The sequence below is a fragment of the Gopherus flavomarginatus genome, chromosome 4 (genome assembly GCF_025201925.1).
Source record: "Gopherus flavomarginatus isolate rGopFla2 chromosome 4, rGopFla2.mat.asm, whole genome shotgun sequence".
Classification (NCBI taxonomy): domain Eukaryota; kingdom Metazoa; phylum Chordata; order Testudines; family Testudinidae; genus Gopherus; species Gopherus flavomarginatus.
Window position 1 is genome coordinate 92,778,842 of NC_066620.1, and position 17,492 is coordinate 92,796,333.

Consider the following 17,492-nt stretch of genomic DNA (forward strand, 5'->3'; position numbering starts at 1 on the left):
AGCTGAGGGGAGAGGTAGATAAGTTAGAGGGTAAGGATAGGGTCCAGAGTGACCTAGACAAATTGTAAAAGCAGCAGAGAGTCCTGTGGCACCTTATAGACTAACAGACGTTTTAGAGCATGAGCTTTCGTGGGTGAATACCCACTTTGTCAGATGCATGTCACGAAAGCTCATGCTCCAATATGTCTGTTAGTCTATAAGATGCCACAGGACTCTCTGCTGCTTTTACAGATCTAGACTAACACGGCTACCCCTCTGCTACTAGACAAATTGGAGGAGTGGGCCAAAAGAAATCTGATGAGGTTCAACAAGGACAAGTGCAGAGTCCTGCACTTAGGAAGGAGGAATCCCATGCACTGCTACAAGCTGGGGACCAACTGGCTAAGTAGCAGTCCTTTAGAAAGGGACCTGGGGATTACAGTGGCTGAGAAGCTGGATATGAGTCAGCAGTATTCCCTTGTTGCCAAGAAGGCCAATGGCATATTGGGCTGTAATAGTAGGAGCATTGCCAGCAGATGGAGGGAAGTGATTATTCCCCTCTATTCAGCACTGGTGAGGTCACACCTCGAGTATTGTGTCCAGTTTTAGTCCCTCCACTACAGAAGGAATGTGGACAAATTGGAGAGAGTCCAGCGGAGGGCAACAAAAATGATTAGGGGTCTGGGGCACACGACTTACGAGGAGAGGCTGAGGGAACTGGGGTTACTAGTCTGCAGAAGAGAAGAGTGAGTGGGGATTTGATAGCAGCCTTCAACTATCCTTCAAAGGGGATGAAGCTAGGCTGTTCTTGGTGATGGCAGATGACCAAACAAGGAGCAGTAGTCTCAAGTTGCAGTGGGGGAGGTTTAGGTTCGATATTAGGTAGGGTGTCCAGACAGCAAATGTGAAAAATCGGGATGGGGGTGGGAGGTGGGGGTAATAGGAGCCTATATAAGAGAAAGACCCCAAAATCAGGACTGTCCCTATAAAATTGGGACAGCTGGACACCTAATTTTAGGAAACACTATTTCACTAGGAGGGTGGCGAAGCAATGGAATGGGTTACCTAGGGAGGTGGTGGAATCTCCACCCTTTTTAAGGCCCAGCTTGACAAAGCCTGGTTGGGATGATTTAGTTGGGGTTGGCCCTGCTTTGAGCAGGGGGTTGAACTAGATGACCTCCTGAGGTCTCTTCCAACCCTAACTGTCTATGATTCTATGATTCTAAGAATCAGGAAACATAGTGCCAAATATCGCTCTCAGTCATATTGAAGCTCCACAGAACTCAATGGATTTGCACGTGTATACATGAGAGTGGAATTTAACCCTCACCTCCCCAATACTGTCAATCAGCTTCTCATTAGAATCAAGAGGAATGACTACACCCTCATTCTTTCTTACTTTTACAGGATGTTGGATAAAAGAAAGTCACAAATGTCTAGTATTATAATCAGAAGAGGCACATTTTTGACCATTGGATACCACACAGAGTTTAGAAAGAAGTAACACTAAACGATGAGTAGCTATCTTTTGGAAATCAGCTTTTAAATTACCCTTATTTTATTTGTAGGATGTGGAAATCAGCTTTTAAGCTGCTCTTATTTTATATGGAGATTGTGATTTAACCCTCCAGTAGCAAAGCAAGACATTTTCTAATTTTTAAGATTACAACCTAGATATCTAATACCTGGGTTTAAGAGGCATAATGTGAGGAAGAGTTAGATGATAATAGTTACAAGAACAGAATGTTGCTAACACTTAGACTACACATGTATTTGTGCTGAAATATCACTAAACTTATGTAAACAGATCTAGAATGAAAGTCAAGGAATTTCCCCATTGAACTAAAAGCTTGGTGTATTTCCATAAGCCAAATAGCATTTTCAGGAAACAAACTCTAAAAATTATTGATGTAGAACAGTTTTATTGCATCAACTGCAGAGCTCCACTGAAGAAAACAGAGAGAAGAAACCCTTAGGCCACATTTTGTGTGACCTAATTCTTTCAAGGTTGCGTTCTGGCAAATTTTTAGGAAATGACAATATAAATGAACTACAGCTCCCACTGTAATGTTTTCACGGAATCTCTGCATAACTTGCAAACAGCGCACACTGCACCAAGACTATAGTACATAGTTTTTTTGTATAGTTTAATTACTTTTAGATGTAAATGAGCAGAAAAACAATTATCACTCATCCAGTGGAAGAAACAGCTACGCTTCTGTAAATTTCTGGTATTCTAATGCTGAGATTGTCAATTCTAAGTTTCAAAGAAGCTGTAATATAAACTGCAAGGCAGTTAATGGTTAGTCTATTAGATTTTGGTAGAACTGCAGTCAAGACAAATGAAGGAAAAAAGAAAAAATAAACGAATACGGTTAAATCCTGATTGGAGCTGCTGGTGCAGAGCTGGACTCAGCTATGAGCTCAGGCCTGTGTCCACTGAAGCTAACGCATTGAGATCAATGGAAGAAGGACCAAGCTCTGTGACTGTGCTAAGCATTTGCTCTTAGTGGATGGAATGTTAGTAGGAACATAGATTAACTTTATCCTAGTGATATAAAATGGTTTTTATATTAGTTCAAGGCAGAACATGCTAATTTCTTCTAGATGAGACAATGACAAAATCAACAAATGTAGTTTAAGAAAATAAACACCACGAATTATATAGTAAAATCATTCACATTTCTTTCATGGGGAAAGTTTCAACTTCCCAGCCTTTGTATGGTCACACCGAGCAACACCTGGTAACACTACAATTAGACTCACATGGCCTGACTGATATGGCCCAAAGGGAGCAGAATCTTCCTGCATTTACCCACTGTAAGTAAAGCTGGTAGTGCTGGCTCCTATGTATCTTCCTGAGGTCCCAGGGTAGGGACAGGGATGGGTAGTGTTCTGACTATTCCCAGCCACAGATACTCCCTTAGATGCAGCTGCCAGCTGTTGTAGATTAGAGCAACCCCTAACTAGTCTAATGTATATCTGGGCTGAGGAGGAACCAGCAGAGAATCAAAAAACTGCAGCCAACTCTATGATTTCCCTACCCTTTCCTGCACCAAGCAGATATTTGCTATAGCAAGAAAACTGGCTCTTATTGTTTTTGGTATAAACCAGTTTTCTTAAGAGTTTATAGTTCTGCTGTTTTAATTCACACTGGCCTGCCTCTAGATGCATGTTCACAGCAAGTGAATCGGTTTAAATTTAACAATGGCTTTAATTGGATAGGCTGCATTTTAGTTTTAGCATATCAGAAATATTCCACCTTCAGAAACTAAAATATTGAGAGTGCTTATGCCACTGGAATTTTTTATAACTTGATTTTTATGAAGTGTAAAAATGTAAAACATAATAGTATCAGAATATTTCACGCCATTAATTATTTATAGACAATTCACAATAGTTTGTCATCCACATTTATTGCAAGAGATGGGGGTTCAGCATCTCATCTGGAAGAGTTCATAAACCCCTGAATGATGAACTCACATCCGAGGCAATAGATATGGACAACAAAACTAATATGAATTGTCCAAAAATACATATTGTGGTGAAATACTCCATAGGCAAATGTTCAATTTTCCACCCACAGTCAGTTAAAATGGAAAGAGAAATACACCTAATATTATATATGGCAGACTAGCATTTTTAAATAATTCAAATGCCAGAATCCTGCATAATATAGCTTTTTTATTTAAAATTGTTCATAAGGTTTACTGGTAGCATCTTAATAGGGGATAAGTGTTTGGTCAGCTGGTATTTTAAATGTTGTATATATGTTAACTTAGATGTTACAAATGAGTAGTGGAACACTATGTACATTTCAAATATGTTTCATAATGCAGATTATAAATGTGGTCTGGACATCAATTATGCATTCATTGATTCCTTCCTTCCTATTACTTAATCACTGTGGTACCTAGGCAGCAATACAACTTGATAAAGGATCTTCTGGGTGATTCATAATTCTGTAATTTTGTCCATATATTGAAAGACCAAAGGACCCAATGTGATGTCCATGTAGATTTTTTTTCCTTTTAAATTCCACAGTTAAAAATAGGGCCATTGCGGAAAATCCCTTTGATAAATAATATTAATAGTTATATGTATAGGAATATTTCTGATGGTAGAAATTGTGACAGGTTATGGTCTCAATTGCCAATATTACGCAGGTCATACTCAGATATACTTCTCCTTTACCTCTAGCATAAATAGCAATATCTTCCAACTATCCCAATAACTGGCTGAGATCAGCACTTTGATGAAGGACAATTGCTTGAATCTGAATCTGGGCATGTTAGAGATAACATCAGTGGGATGTTTCATCCCATCACCTGAAATGGAGAGTGTCTACTCTCAGATAACTAAAACAGTCTACAACCAGAGGATTCCTTTGGATTTCTCAGTTGTTGCAGTCCTAGGCGCTGACTCCATGGGTGCTCTGGGGCTGGAGCAAAAATTGCTGGGTGCTCTGCACCCACTGGCAGCTCCCTGCCCCAGCTCACCTCCGCCTCCTCCCCTGAGTGCACTGCTTCTTCCCCTAGCTCCCAGCTTTTGCCACCGCCAAACAGCTGTTTGGCGGTGGCAAGCGCTGGGAGGGAGGGGGAAGTGGGGGAACACGGTGTGCTCAGGGAAGAGGCTGGGCTGGGGCAGGGATTTGGGGAAGGGGTACAATGGGGGAGGGAGGGGGCAGAGTTGGAGTGGGGACTTTGTAGAAGGGGTTGGAATGGGGGCAGGGCAGGGGTGGAGTCAGTGAGGGGTGGGGGGATGCCTACGCTTGCAGGATGCTCTAATATCTAGTTATGCAAAATGCTTTCTTCCACCTGAGACTGGCTAGAAGGCTGTGCCATATCTTGTTGGACTATAACTTCACCATGGTGATCCACACTTTGGAAACTTCCAGGCTGGATTATTGCAACTCACTTTCCCAAGCTATGAGCACGTTTTAAAACCTTTAATTATCCCAGAACAGAGTAGTCCATATCCTCAGCAATTATCAGCCTCACCCTATTGTTCCCCACCCCACTAGATGGGATCCCCACTAAATTCCAGGCCAAAGGCACATCAGTCCTAAGCCCTTCATGGAATTGTCTTTAGGAAGTTTAAAGAACAACTTCCTGTCTGTGATGACAATCTCCCTCAGCTGCTACATTTCTCGTTAACTATGAACTCAACTATTAACTCAAGGGTGAAGCTCATGAGAGCAGGAGACAGGGCTAGTTTGGAAACAGGACAAAAGTTTTGGAACTCACTACCAGAAGACATTACAATGACCACAAATCAAGTAACAAAGCAGAAAACTCCCTTCTTGAACTGAGAGTTTCTCACAGACACAACTAAAAGCAGTAAAGAAGAGGAAAGAAGGAGCTATAAAAAGGAAAAAAAAGGAGTGATGGCATGAGACCACTGGCCTATTGTGATTTTGGTTATTTATTCTTTAGAAAGCACTCAAATACTATCTATCTATACACTATAAATAGTTTTGTTGGGATATATTGGCTTAATAGACAACTACACAGTTTCTCTGTTTTCATATTTACAATTAAATAACTGACATTAAGTAATAAATGTTTTGCAGTCGTTACTATAATCACAGTTGATTGCAATGGCTTCCAAAAAAGGGAAATGCTGCAAGTTAGGAAAATGTGCTGTTTAAAATGCATGTCTATAGTACTTTGTATTTGTAATAAGATATGGGTTACAACTGTGTAATTAACTGTCAATTATAAAGCTTGAAATTAAGTGAAGGCTGTTTATTTAACTGTTGCATTTTAGTACATTTTTGTAGGGCAAATCAACAATAACATGGAGTGTATGGAATAAGAACCTCAGAAGCAGGGTCTAACTGGTATGCTGATCTGTGTCTCGGTTTTGTTTTCTTGAGTTACGTGCATTTTCCACTTTTGCGCCTAACAAAATCTCTGAAAAAATGTAAGAACAAACTTTCAGAATGTTCTTCACAAATGAAAGGCCAGATCCACAGCTGGTGTAAAGCAGCTTCATTTTATACCCCCTGAAGACCTTGCTCAGAATTTTCAAAGCGTTCTACCTCTAATTATTAATTACCAAAATAAAAGCAATAGTCCTTGTCAAACCTAATTAAATTCATTATTTTCTGAAGTCATAATGTGCATTCTATGTTCCTAATGGCATTTGGAAAAACTTAAAAAACTGTGCAGGAAGTTGAGGTCTTGGAGTATGGAGATCAAGGCCTGATCTACAGAGGTGGATCCGAAATCCAGCATTCACATAGGGCTTGTTGGCTTAGCAGCAGAATAATGTTTTTTGGGGACACCTTACAATAGCTAATGTGTAGTATTCAGTTTGGCTTCAGAGAGAGAAGGAGGGTATTCATGTGCAGGAGAAAAAGTGAACTTTTTGGATAGGCAGACCATGGATGCAGAAAATAGCCCGCAGTTTGATGCTATGTGTCTCCCTGCAGCAATATGTATAGTAAATACAATTTATTCTCATTGGTCTGATTCTACATACCTCACGCATATTAAGATGCATCTAGAAATGCAAGGAGTCACATTTTAAACCAATGGGACTCTTCATGTGAGTGATAAGAAGGGTCATGGTAAGCATGTGCCCCTTAGAGGTGGCTAATGTCAATGTAAAGCAGTGGATGAGCTCTTCCCTGCCATCTGTTGATGAACTGGGGGAGAAGACCTCAGGAGCAGACTGTATTTGTGTAGACACATCTACTTTGCTTTGGTGATCAGCTGGCAGCCCTACCTGACCAAGGTGATCAACTTTGCCTGATTTGTGTTAAAATTCACCTAAGTCTTGGATGAAGGAGTAATAAAATGTTGTTATCTTTATTGCATGACTCAAGGGAAGCAAAATTGTTGCTGTATTGTCCCAAATTAATGCTGTGTTCCCTCTCCTCTTAATAAACGTTTTCTTTTGTTATACACAGACTCAATGTTTGCAAGTAGGGAAGGAAAGATTGCCTTTCAGAGCCACCAGGTCTGCTGGTGTGTTTTTCCCAAGTTTTGGGGCAGGTGCTTGAGTTTTGTATTGTTAAGAGGAACCCACTCCTTGTTGCTGCCAACCTACTTGACAGAAGAGTTACAATATAAAGAAGAGCTGCTTTTGTGAAGGGACCTGTAATAAATGACTAAGGAAGAGGTCCCTCCTAACTTCAAGATGTTGGTGTCAAATTCTATTCACGTATACGTGCATGAGATTCCTGTTATAGTTAGTGGGAGGTGCAAACACCAGCACAAATAAAATTGAGACAAACTGATCTATGACAAAGCAGTTAATACTTTTGAATGACATTTGTCTAATCTATTTAATGCCATATAGCTACTAAATTGACTTCAATGGAATTTGCACATTTGGATCCAAGTGCAGAATTTGGCCATTTGAATGTAAATCCTCACTTATACTCCAACTCTACATTTTAATGGTTTCTTATCCCTATCTTTCTTAATTGTACCAGCACACTAGTTAGTTGCACTATATTTTATGGGGAAAAACCATAGTCAGGCTATATTGTTTTGTCTTGAGGATAAATTAAAGATTTTACTAGCAAGCAAGAAAGAAAAAAAATCCAAAATTCTTCTCTTCTCAATGATGTTATCAGCTGCAGACATACCTTTCAAATGCTCCAGCAGAATTTGATGTAATTTTTGTTAGTACGGTACCCATCATTGCTTTATGCTGAACAATTAAACTGGTTAAATACATTGGTTCTCTCTGTATAAGGAAATGAAAAGTACACTCTCAGCAAGTTTGTTAGATTTAATTGAATTTAGAATGCATGCGAGAAATGAGGTCTCATTCCTTTTTCTAAATTAGTTGATCATAAGGTTAGCTCAAGCAGAGCTCAACTTTCATACAATATTTGGATTATGTAGCATCACTTTTGAATGTCTTATTTTACTTTGTTTTTATAATTATAGAGTTTCTTGCCAGCATTTAAAAATGCTTTTATTTTGATTGATGCTGTTTTCTGACTGTCTCTCTTGATAGATTACATGTTTTTGAAGCCTACATTGTATGTGATCTAAAACAGGAATCTGAATGAATAAATCTATGTCTTTTGTGTCTCCTCAATCTCTCATCCAATGTAATGACCCCTAACTAAAACCCCAGTTTCAAAATGCCCTGAAGTCCAGCATGATTGGATCCAGATCTGACAACATACATAGGCTGGCATACCCTCATATTTATAATAGATCCTACACAATTATCCTTTTTCCTGATCATTTGGCAGCAGATTTTGGTCAATGTGCATTATTAACTCCTACAACCCTCATTAATATGACTGCCAGGGTTTCTTCCTGCACTCAGTGGCTCTAGTTAGTTGACACTGGCATAAAGACAAGCAAAACCTCAGAAAAATGTCAAGCAAGAGGCCAAGTGGAAAGCACAGCATCCCCTCTAAAATCTGTCAGTCCAGGAAAAGAATAATAGTTAAGCATTTCTTTCAGCCAAAGCCCTAAGAAGAATGCTCAACTAACCCTGAAGATTTTCAAAAGACACAAGGTGAAGACCATCCACATTTATTCCGCAACCACACAGCACCCATATGATGAAATCAGTAGTTTGAATGAAAAGTTAAAATCATCTTCTGGATGAAGGATGGACATGGTTCAATAAGATTATAGGAGACTTCTAGACTGAAATTGATATAAAGACAAAGCTGAACGAAAGAAAGAAAAGTGCACATTAAGTTGATGCACTAACTAGCCATTCACATTCTAAATGAAATACATTTGCTGGTAACATTCCTGTCCCATTTATTGACTTTACAAAATCATCACACAATTTGCCACAATCCATCATGATTGGCAGCTTGTGCTCAGGTGGAGTCTGGAACTGCAAAACTACTGTATAAAAGAAAGGTCGCATGGCATTTGCCTATATTCTGTCTCTTTCAAGCCACATTGCATAGTCTTTCATTTGACCAACCACTGAATTCATTCATAAAGCAAGAAAAATGTAAATAATAATGAAAAGACAAATAAAAACTGGAATGGGACAAAGCACTTCAAACAGAAAATTTCTTTTGGAGTTTGTTGAAGGTAGAGGAATGATTAACATATTTTTAAGAAGAAATAACTACAAAAACAAAGAAGTTCACTGATTGAGACTTTGCAGGATTTATGAGAGAATCAGAGAACCTCTTCTTTGCTTCATGCACGGCCTTTCCATTAGGATCCAAACAGTCTTTATGACACAAGCTTCAGCTTGAGATTTCTGCCACCTGCTCTCTAACTTTCCTCCTGTTTTGTTTGTTGCAGGACACCTGTAAACCCAGGTGATACAGGAACAGAGCCGGAGAAGGAGGCCTGTAGAAAGCACCCAACTGATGACTGAAGATAAAAAGATGGTTATAGAATCCTACCAAAAGCTCAATGGAGTGATCTATCAAATAAACCATATTTTCACTTAGGACCTTCTGGAAGTATTCTCATTCCATTAACCTCCGTGGACAGTCCATCAAAACAGAATCTAGTCCCTAACAGGGAGTTGTATTTCATGAGGTAATGATTGGTCCATGATTTAGGCAAAATTTCTTACTGTCTGACTTCTAATCTCAAAACTAGATCAAAAGTGTGACCAACCACGTGAGCAGAGCCAGTAATCCCCTGGGACAGTCTCATAGTCATTATGGTAGCCATAAAATCCTTACAAAAGCATTTTAAATAGTATTCCAGGTAAAACATAAGCAATTAGTTACTTAGTTCAGCCCACAGCCATTAAATTCATTAAATATATTAATCAAATTACTGTCCACAAGTCAAATCGGAGGTAATCAAAATGTCATTAGACAGCAATTTCCTGCTGATTCAGGAAAGCACTTAAGCATGCGTTTAAGTTTACCCCTGTTCAGGAAACTACTTAAGTATGCACTTAACTTTAAATATGTGCTTACATACCATTGAAGTTGACAGGACTTAAGCATGTGATTATATTCTTTTCTGAATTAAGGTGCTTTCCTGAATCAGAGCCTAAATGTCCATGATTCAGATTATAGAATTTGTTAAATTAAATAAGAAAATCTAATGTTAAACACTGAAACATTTTAACATCCCTGTTCATTCAGGGTCACATTGTGTTACTGATTTTTGCATGTTAGTTTTCTTTTACATTTCAGATGTATATGATATGAATTTCAGTGAATTGAAACAAAGATGATACAACTAATTTGTGCTTATCTCATGCTGGTGCTAGCAACTCCTCTAACAGGCAAAAACATGTTGTAGCTTAGTTAACACATCACACACATCAGATGTGTCACATTCTTTGCATGTCACAAAATATTGCATTCCCTGCTCCTTTTGTTTGTAATCTAGCTTCTTAGTCACAGTAAACCTGACTTGATGGATGGCTCAGCAGTGAAGGTACATGATCTTTGGTTTGTATATCTATCTTTTGGAAAGCACTGTTTGGGATAATCGATTATGTAACAATCTTTGGATGAACTGTGTGACCCTGGTCTTCCAACAAAAACATAAATGTACTTTAGATGGGATTAGTCCCAATTTGTTTGCATTCACATAAGTTGATAGGATCATGGTCTGTGTTTGCCAGCTGGAACAACGCATCTTAAAAGTAAGAACACACATAGAAACTATAACTCCAGATACCAGACACATCACTGGCTTGAACAGGGAGAGTACAGATCTGAACAATCCTCCCAGAGCCAGATCTAAACAGAAGACAGAGGAGGATTTAAAGTGGGACCAAGTGTGCTTAAGATCGAGAGATTCACAGGCAATTGGCAAATAGACTTGTGCATCTCTCTAACAGAGCTTTAACCTAACTTACAGCTGAAATTGAAAGGCAAATAAAATATTTTAAAGGATTTTAGATCCAGTACCAAATTATGAAACAAACATTTTTAAAGCATTTTGTGGCATTAGAAAATGTACTACTTATGGGAAGCAATTCCATTAAATAAACCTGATTTTCCATAAGTTATGGGCAATCTAGACTAAGGGTTTGTCTATGTTTACAGTGTCACTGTAGCGCTTAGTGAAGACACTACCTATGCCGACAGGAAAGCTTCTCCGTTCAGTATAGGCATTTCACCTCCCTGAGAGGTGGTAGCTATGTTAACAGGAGAAGCCCTTCTGTCAATACAGCGCCATCTACACTGAGAGTAAGGTCGGTGTAACTGCATTACTCAGGGGTGTGGATTTGCCACAACCCTGAGCGATGTAGTTATACCAACATAAGTAGGGGAGACCAGGACTCGAGCTTGATCCTACAAACATATACCCACATGGTTGGTTCCAATGAGTTAAGACGGAATACTTCACAGGAGTAAGCGTTTGCAAGACTAGCCTCCTTTATTATGCAGGAGTCAATACTCCCAACTTCTAAACCTGAAGTACATATGGTGAAATCACAGAATATTACTAAAATTCAAGCCAACAGGAATTAAATCTTTTGTAATGAACGAATGCAATTTTGTAATGAAAATAAACAGAGGTTATAAATATAGACATTGATATGCAGATGGTGATGCATACGTGAATTCATTTCTATCAACACTTGTAAACTTCTAATATACTTCTGAAAAGAAAAAAAGAGAAAATAGACTAGTCTATCATTTAAAGTTAGAGCCAAACTTTGACCTCAAATATGTCCACACAACTCTCATTAAAGCAAACAAGAATTGTGCACCTATGTCTGAAGGAAGAAATTACCCCTTTCAAAACCTCAGTTTGTGGGTACATAACCACAGGCCTCTTAAGGGGCCCAATTTTCAGAAGCTGGCTGTTTAGTACTTCCTGAAAATCAGCCACTGTAAGATGTTTCCTATTGGGCTCCCTAAAACTGAAACATTCAAAATCATGGTTACTTTTGAAATTCTTGCCCTAGATATCCTATTAAAGGAAAGGCTTTATTTGCTTAAAGATTTTAAAATCCCACAACATTTTTAGCACATTATCATACAAATGATTTACCAATGGCTTGTACTGATTCAAGGAAACAGGTTGTTTTCTATATGTACAAAGCTATTCAGAATGTAAAAAATGTAACACCAGGGAAAATTAAATGATGTGATGGTGGTTAATACAGAAGCCGCATAGATAAAAATTATGGGCCACAAGCTATAGCTTGCATTTCCCCGATCAGAATGAAATGATGTAATTGCTTGGATGATACCTATCCTATTGCAATTTCTGTATTAATTTTCCTTTGCTTCTTTTTAAATTGCATTTCCTTCTCATGTATGCTAAAATCCTATATCAATATATATATTTAAAAAATCTTAGCATACAAGTTATTACTGAACCTTTTGTAGAAAACATATTTTAGAAAGTTTTATTCCTGTTAGAATTAATCACAGGGGGCTTAATTCCCATGGAAGTCAGTGTGACTACTCAGCTAGTTAAGTACTAGCCTGGGTTTAAGTGTTTTGTTGGCTCATGCTCATCACTTTGCAGGATTGTGCCCTATCAATTAAAAAGTAATTGAAAACAGAGTTAACTAGGTCTCAAACTAGGGACTGACTACGAGACTGAATTCCTTACACATCACATGTATTAGAGAATGAAATTAATTTTGGATTAAAAATGGCTCAAGCCAAATCCCTGGATCTGAACACCCCATTCTGAGGAAAAGAGCATTTAAAAATTCAGATCTGGATCTGAATTTCACAGCTGGACCTCTATAATGAATCAATCCAAAGCATAGGACTGGAACAACGCTGAACTTTGGGGTGTTTGAAATTTGGATCTAGATCTAAAATTTGTGCCTTGAATCTATCTCTAATTTTAACAGGAGTTTGTTTATATGCTACTTAGGCTCTGACCAGACTTTATCACATTTAATTTTTTTAAGAACCCAGATATAATCAAAGCATGATCAGGAAATGTAATACAGTAACATCATAATGGTGATGACCCATCATGTAGCAGGAAAGGAACAGGAATTAAGTTTCTGATCCAAGTACTTATGCTTTAGGGTGATCGGAAAAAAGGTTAGAAAAGTTAAGTCTACAGGTGGGAATAGATAAACCCTTTGTCAGAATTTAAATTATTTAGATCAAACTGAGCCCTTGTATAAATGGGTGCAATTCCAATTATTTCAATCAAGGCTGGCTCCAGAGTTTTTTCCGCTCCAAGCGGCGAGGAAAAAAAAAAGCTGCAATCGTGATCGGTGGCAGCTCCATCGCGCCGATTTCTTCTTTGGCACCAATTTGGCGGCAGGTCTTTCCCTCCGAGAGGGACCGAGGGACCCGCCGCTGAATTGCCGCCAAAGAGCACGACTTCCCGTTGGCCACCCCAAGCACCTGCCTGCTGAGCTGGTGCCTGGAGCCGGCCCTGATTTCAATGCCTGCTTCTATTAGGTCTCAATTGCTCCTTTGTCTTCAAATGAACACTTTCTCTAAGCTGTTTCCTTGTTACAAACACACGTAGGCTTTCCTAAATATATCCAAGTGCTAATACCTGCAAAATTGTCTAATTTTTTATTAAACCTCTGATTCATTGGAAACAGATCTGTAGCAATCCTTGAATATCCCTCTAAAACTGCCAGAGCTGCAAAAAATTTAGAATGTCTAGAAATGCATTTCTCCAGGTTTGTTTTTTTAGTATTCATAAACTCATTGAAAGCTGATCTGTACTTTGTTAAAGTCAGATTTTGCCATATGTTAACTTTTCTATTACCATAATCTCCTTTTCCAGGTACTCTTCAGGTCTTACGATTTCCTGTTGGATGGACTTTCATTCTTTTGGAGTGGTGGCATTTTTCATAAACTATGAAATCTTTTCAGACAAAGTGTTATCATCTTGTTTCCCCCATTTGGCAGCACTTTTACTGCTTTCTTCACTTCTGTCATGTTTTTTGGTTTCCTGGGTGTTTTCACTAGTTTTTTAAGTCATCTCTAATTATCTTTCACTAATGTATCAGTACTTTTAGATTATTTTATGACTAATAAAATATTATTTCCAAAACAGTCTCCTGGAAATTTTATGGCAACTCACTGATTTCTACATTAAAATTTTAAAATCTTTACTCATACATTAGTTCATAAATCCAGTAATCACCGTTTTGTGACAACCAACTTAGAAATGTCTAGCCACTTAGCCCAAAGGAATTCTTCTTTAAGAGTTCTGATTTCTTTGGGCCTCTAGTCCATTTTTTTCCAAAGATCTTCCATTCACTACAAAAGTGCTCTCTTATTTCTTCCTACTATTTTCTTCCCTTGAGACTTTCATTGTGATCATCTCTGTTTACAATGGTGTCAATGTTGACAAATGACACACCAGTAGCAGCAAATACTGTCACAGTTTGTAGCTATGCCATAAAGAGTAGGATCTTAGCATGTGAGATGACAGCTTGGGGATTACAATATAGGAAAAAACAACCTTTTCAAACTTTGAATAGAAACCACAATACACTCAAATTTACTGTAGAATAATTGAGTTTGTCTCTGTTCTTCATTCTTATCAAACACTATTATTAATTATTTTGGAAACTTTCATGCAATTAAAGCAATTATCATGCAATTAAAGCAACTTTCATGCAATTATTTCATGCAAATAAATATGTCTTTTCTACCTGAAAACAAAAATATCCTAATTTTCTAATAACAGTTTTGATGCTAGTAACTTGTAGCTTGTTTAATTCAGAAGCAACAACTTCATATAAATATGATTTATAATGTTTATATATAAAAGAGCACATATTATTTTATATCTTTATCTCAAATTTTAATTAATTACCTATAGAAAACAACTTGATAATTTACCTGTAAATAGTATATTTCTTTAGGGATTCTAAGATACATACAGTAACACAATAACTAGCTTACTTCCTCAAAATCATGGTCAGAAAGAAAGCAAAATGACATTTTTACATGTTAATGAAAAATATACTTGACAGAACACAGTAATATGGTAGAGCAGAATCTGTTAAATGCAAAGCCCTTAAGCACTGAGAATGTCAATTAATTAATAGCTATTGCGCTGGTACAATCTTCATTACTGGGCAATCAATAATCTTAATTTTTTTGCTTTTTAATACTTGAATATGAAATGGTTTAAAAGTAAATGCATTTTAAGACATGTTTTGGTAAAGTCAATAAGTAGCTATTCTGCTGTCCTGTTCTATCTCTCTTTAATTCACCACAATTGTGTTATGCTTCATTAGCTTTCATTTTATTATACAAGACAGTGAAATTTATCATGAGCACACATTAAATGGTGTGACTGCAGTTTCCTGCAATGAGCAATGTAATGATTAAAAAATGTGTCTATAACCTTATGGCCAGTTGGAAAGACGCCACTAATATTTCAGAAATAATAGTCCTGGATGATGTGTTATTAGGGGGTTGTCATTTATATTCCCTGTGGTAGAAATTACATATGTGGAAGGAAAGAAAGTGTCATATGATTAGCATTTGCAAATATAACTTGCCTCATACCAACCAACTGGCTTCACTTCCCTTTTCAGAAGAACAAAAGAAGATCAATGCTGAATTGACTAGATCACACCTCTTTCATTTGAAAAAGAAGAGCCCTGGATCCTGCACTCCTTATGTTTGCCTGAATAAGAAGAGCTTACTCTAACCTGTTCTTTCCTTTGCATTAAACAGAAACTCTGACACAGCTGTAAATAAAATATTGTACTTAGGCTCTATTAATCTGTGTAAGTTTACATTTTACACTCAACATTTGCTGCTGGGAAACCATCCAAATTTATATCATGTTTCCAAGTTAGCTAAGCCTGGCTATTAATAATAAATTTGTATTGGACTGATACCACTAGGATAATAATGATACTCAAAAATATAAGAGAAAAATTCTCTGTTAAGATTCACATGGCAGAGTTCTACACTAATATCCTTTACTCCCTCCACAGTCTCCCATTAACATCATTTGGGATTTTGCACATGAAAAGAGAGCAGAATATTAGAGACAATATCCACTAAGCAGGTCTGAGAGTAGAAGCTTGTACCGCTTGTTACAACATAAATACAATTGCAGTAAACTAGTTAATATTAGTCTGGGCATCTAATTTCTCTACGCTAACTCTTGAGGCAAATGAATCTCCTTTAAAAATGTAACTCAGAGTTCATATTTGTAAATTAAATGGGTGAATAATAGTCCACAATAAGAAATAATATTTGACCAACGTTTGTCAGCTTTTGGGGACAGGGATCATCTTTTTGTTCCGTTTGTACAGTACCTAGCAGAACTAAGTCCTGGCCCACAACTGGATTCCTAGGTGTTATGGTAATACAAACGAACAAAACCAAACAAACCAATGAACGGAGGAATGTTGATTACAGATGGTTTAAAATGGTACTGGGAAAAACTGTACTGGAACACTAATTTCTTGAAAGCACATGTTCACTCACGAATCCCTTAATAAAATGGGTGGGTGAGGATGAATTGCTTAGGGATACTTGAAGTCAAACAAAAAAAAGTCTTTTGGAAATCATTCTGTAGTCTTCTTCCATAGGAGATATACATGTACCCAAGAAAAAAAAATGCACCGTATCTTATTCCAGAACATTACAAAGGCTAATTAATATCGGACATCACATTGATTTTTAGAATGGATTCACACCTTAGCTGGAAATCGGCTTTTTTGCAGGTTAATGGAGCTGGCAAAGCAGTGATTACAGTAGCAGCTACTTATTTCATGAACTATTAAATGGCTTGAATAATAAATGATGTATATTGCTTCCAAATATGTAAAAGAATAGATTTTCTATATTCTGACAGAATAAGTATTATTTTAATACAGCAACAAAGTCTACTGAGGATGCATGAATCCTATGTGGATAAAAGTGAATGAACTAGATGTGCCAGATTTTATTTTCCACACTAATACCCCTAAAACCACAAAAACTTTTCAACATAGGAGGGACTTTTGTTTATTAATAAAAGAATAGCAATTACCAAAGCATTGTTCTAATTATCATGTACTGCAACCTCCTCTCTGGCCTCCTTGATACAAATTGCCCCTACTTCAATCCATTCAAAATGGAGCTGCTAAGGTCACCTTCCTGACCTGATGTAATGGTCAAATGCTCTTTGAATCCCTCCACTGGCTCCTCATTTTCCATTGGATCAAACACAAACTTTTTGTCCCCACTTTCAAGATGCTTCATAACTTTGCCCCTCACCACTCATCTATTTTTGTCACTTATTGCCTCATCCCTTGCTTTGCCAGTGATGCCTTGAGTGTCCATTTGTTTGCTTCTCCTACAAACATCTTTGCTCTTCCAGTGTCAACTTCTGCAGATCATCAAGGTTCTTTGCTGGAGAGAAAGAAACTGTTTATGACATAATGGAGGGGTTTCAATCTTTTTCACAGTATGGATCACATCTCAGTAGAGCAAATGTCTTGTGTCTTCCCTATCAGCCATGATTGCGCAGCTTCCCAGTAGCAATTTACAGCAATTGCTTCATTTGTTGAAGTAACACTGGGGAAGTATTGTTGTGTTTTTAGCTATCTATAGTATGATAAGCGCTTTGTTCTTTTAAAAAAAGTTAATCATGCTATTTCCCTTCCCATCCATTCTATTCTTCTTT

At 37.6% G+C, this 17,492-nt stretch overlaps 1 protein-coding gene and 2 long non-coding RNA genes across 6 annotated transcripts in view; 2 read left to right on the top strand and 1 right to left on the bottom strand.

Annotated features, from left to right (window-relative positions):
- Positions 1-13,870, top strand: part of LOC127049008 (uncharacterized) — a 45,152-nt gene extending 31,282 nt beyond the window's left edge. Inside the window, exons 2-3 of the long non-coding RNA XR_007773843.1 lie at positions 9,231-9,473; positions 13,632-13,870. This is a non-coding gene — a long non-coding RNA (uncharacterized LOC127049008). The remainder of the gene's footprint in view (positions 1-9,230; positions 9,474-13,631) is intronic.
- Positions 1-17,492, top strand: part of LOC127049018 (uncharacterized) — a 252,220-nt gene that overhangs the window by 221,017 nt on the left and 13,711 nt on the right. The window lies entirely within an intron of this gene.
- PACRG (parkin coregulated) overlaps positions 1-17,492 on the bottom strand; it is a 472,217-nt gene that overhangs the window by 18,477 nt on the left and 436,248 nt on the right. The window lies entirely within an intron of this gene.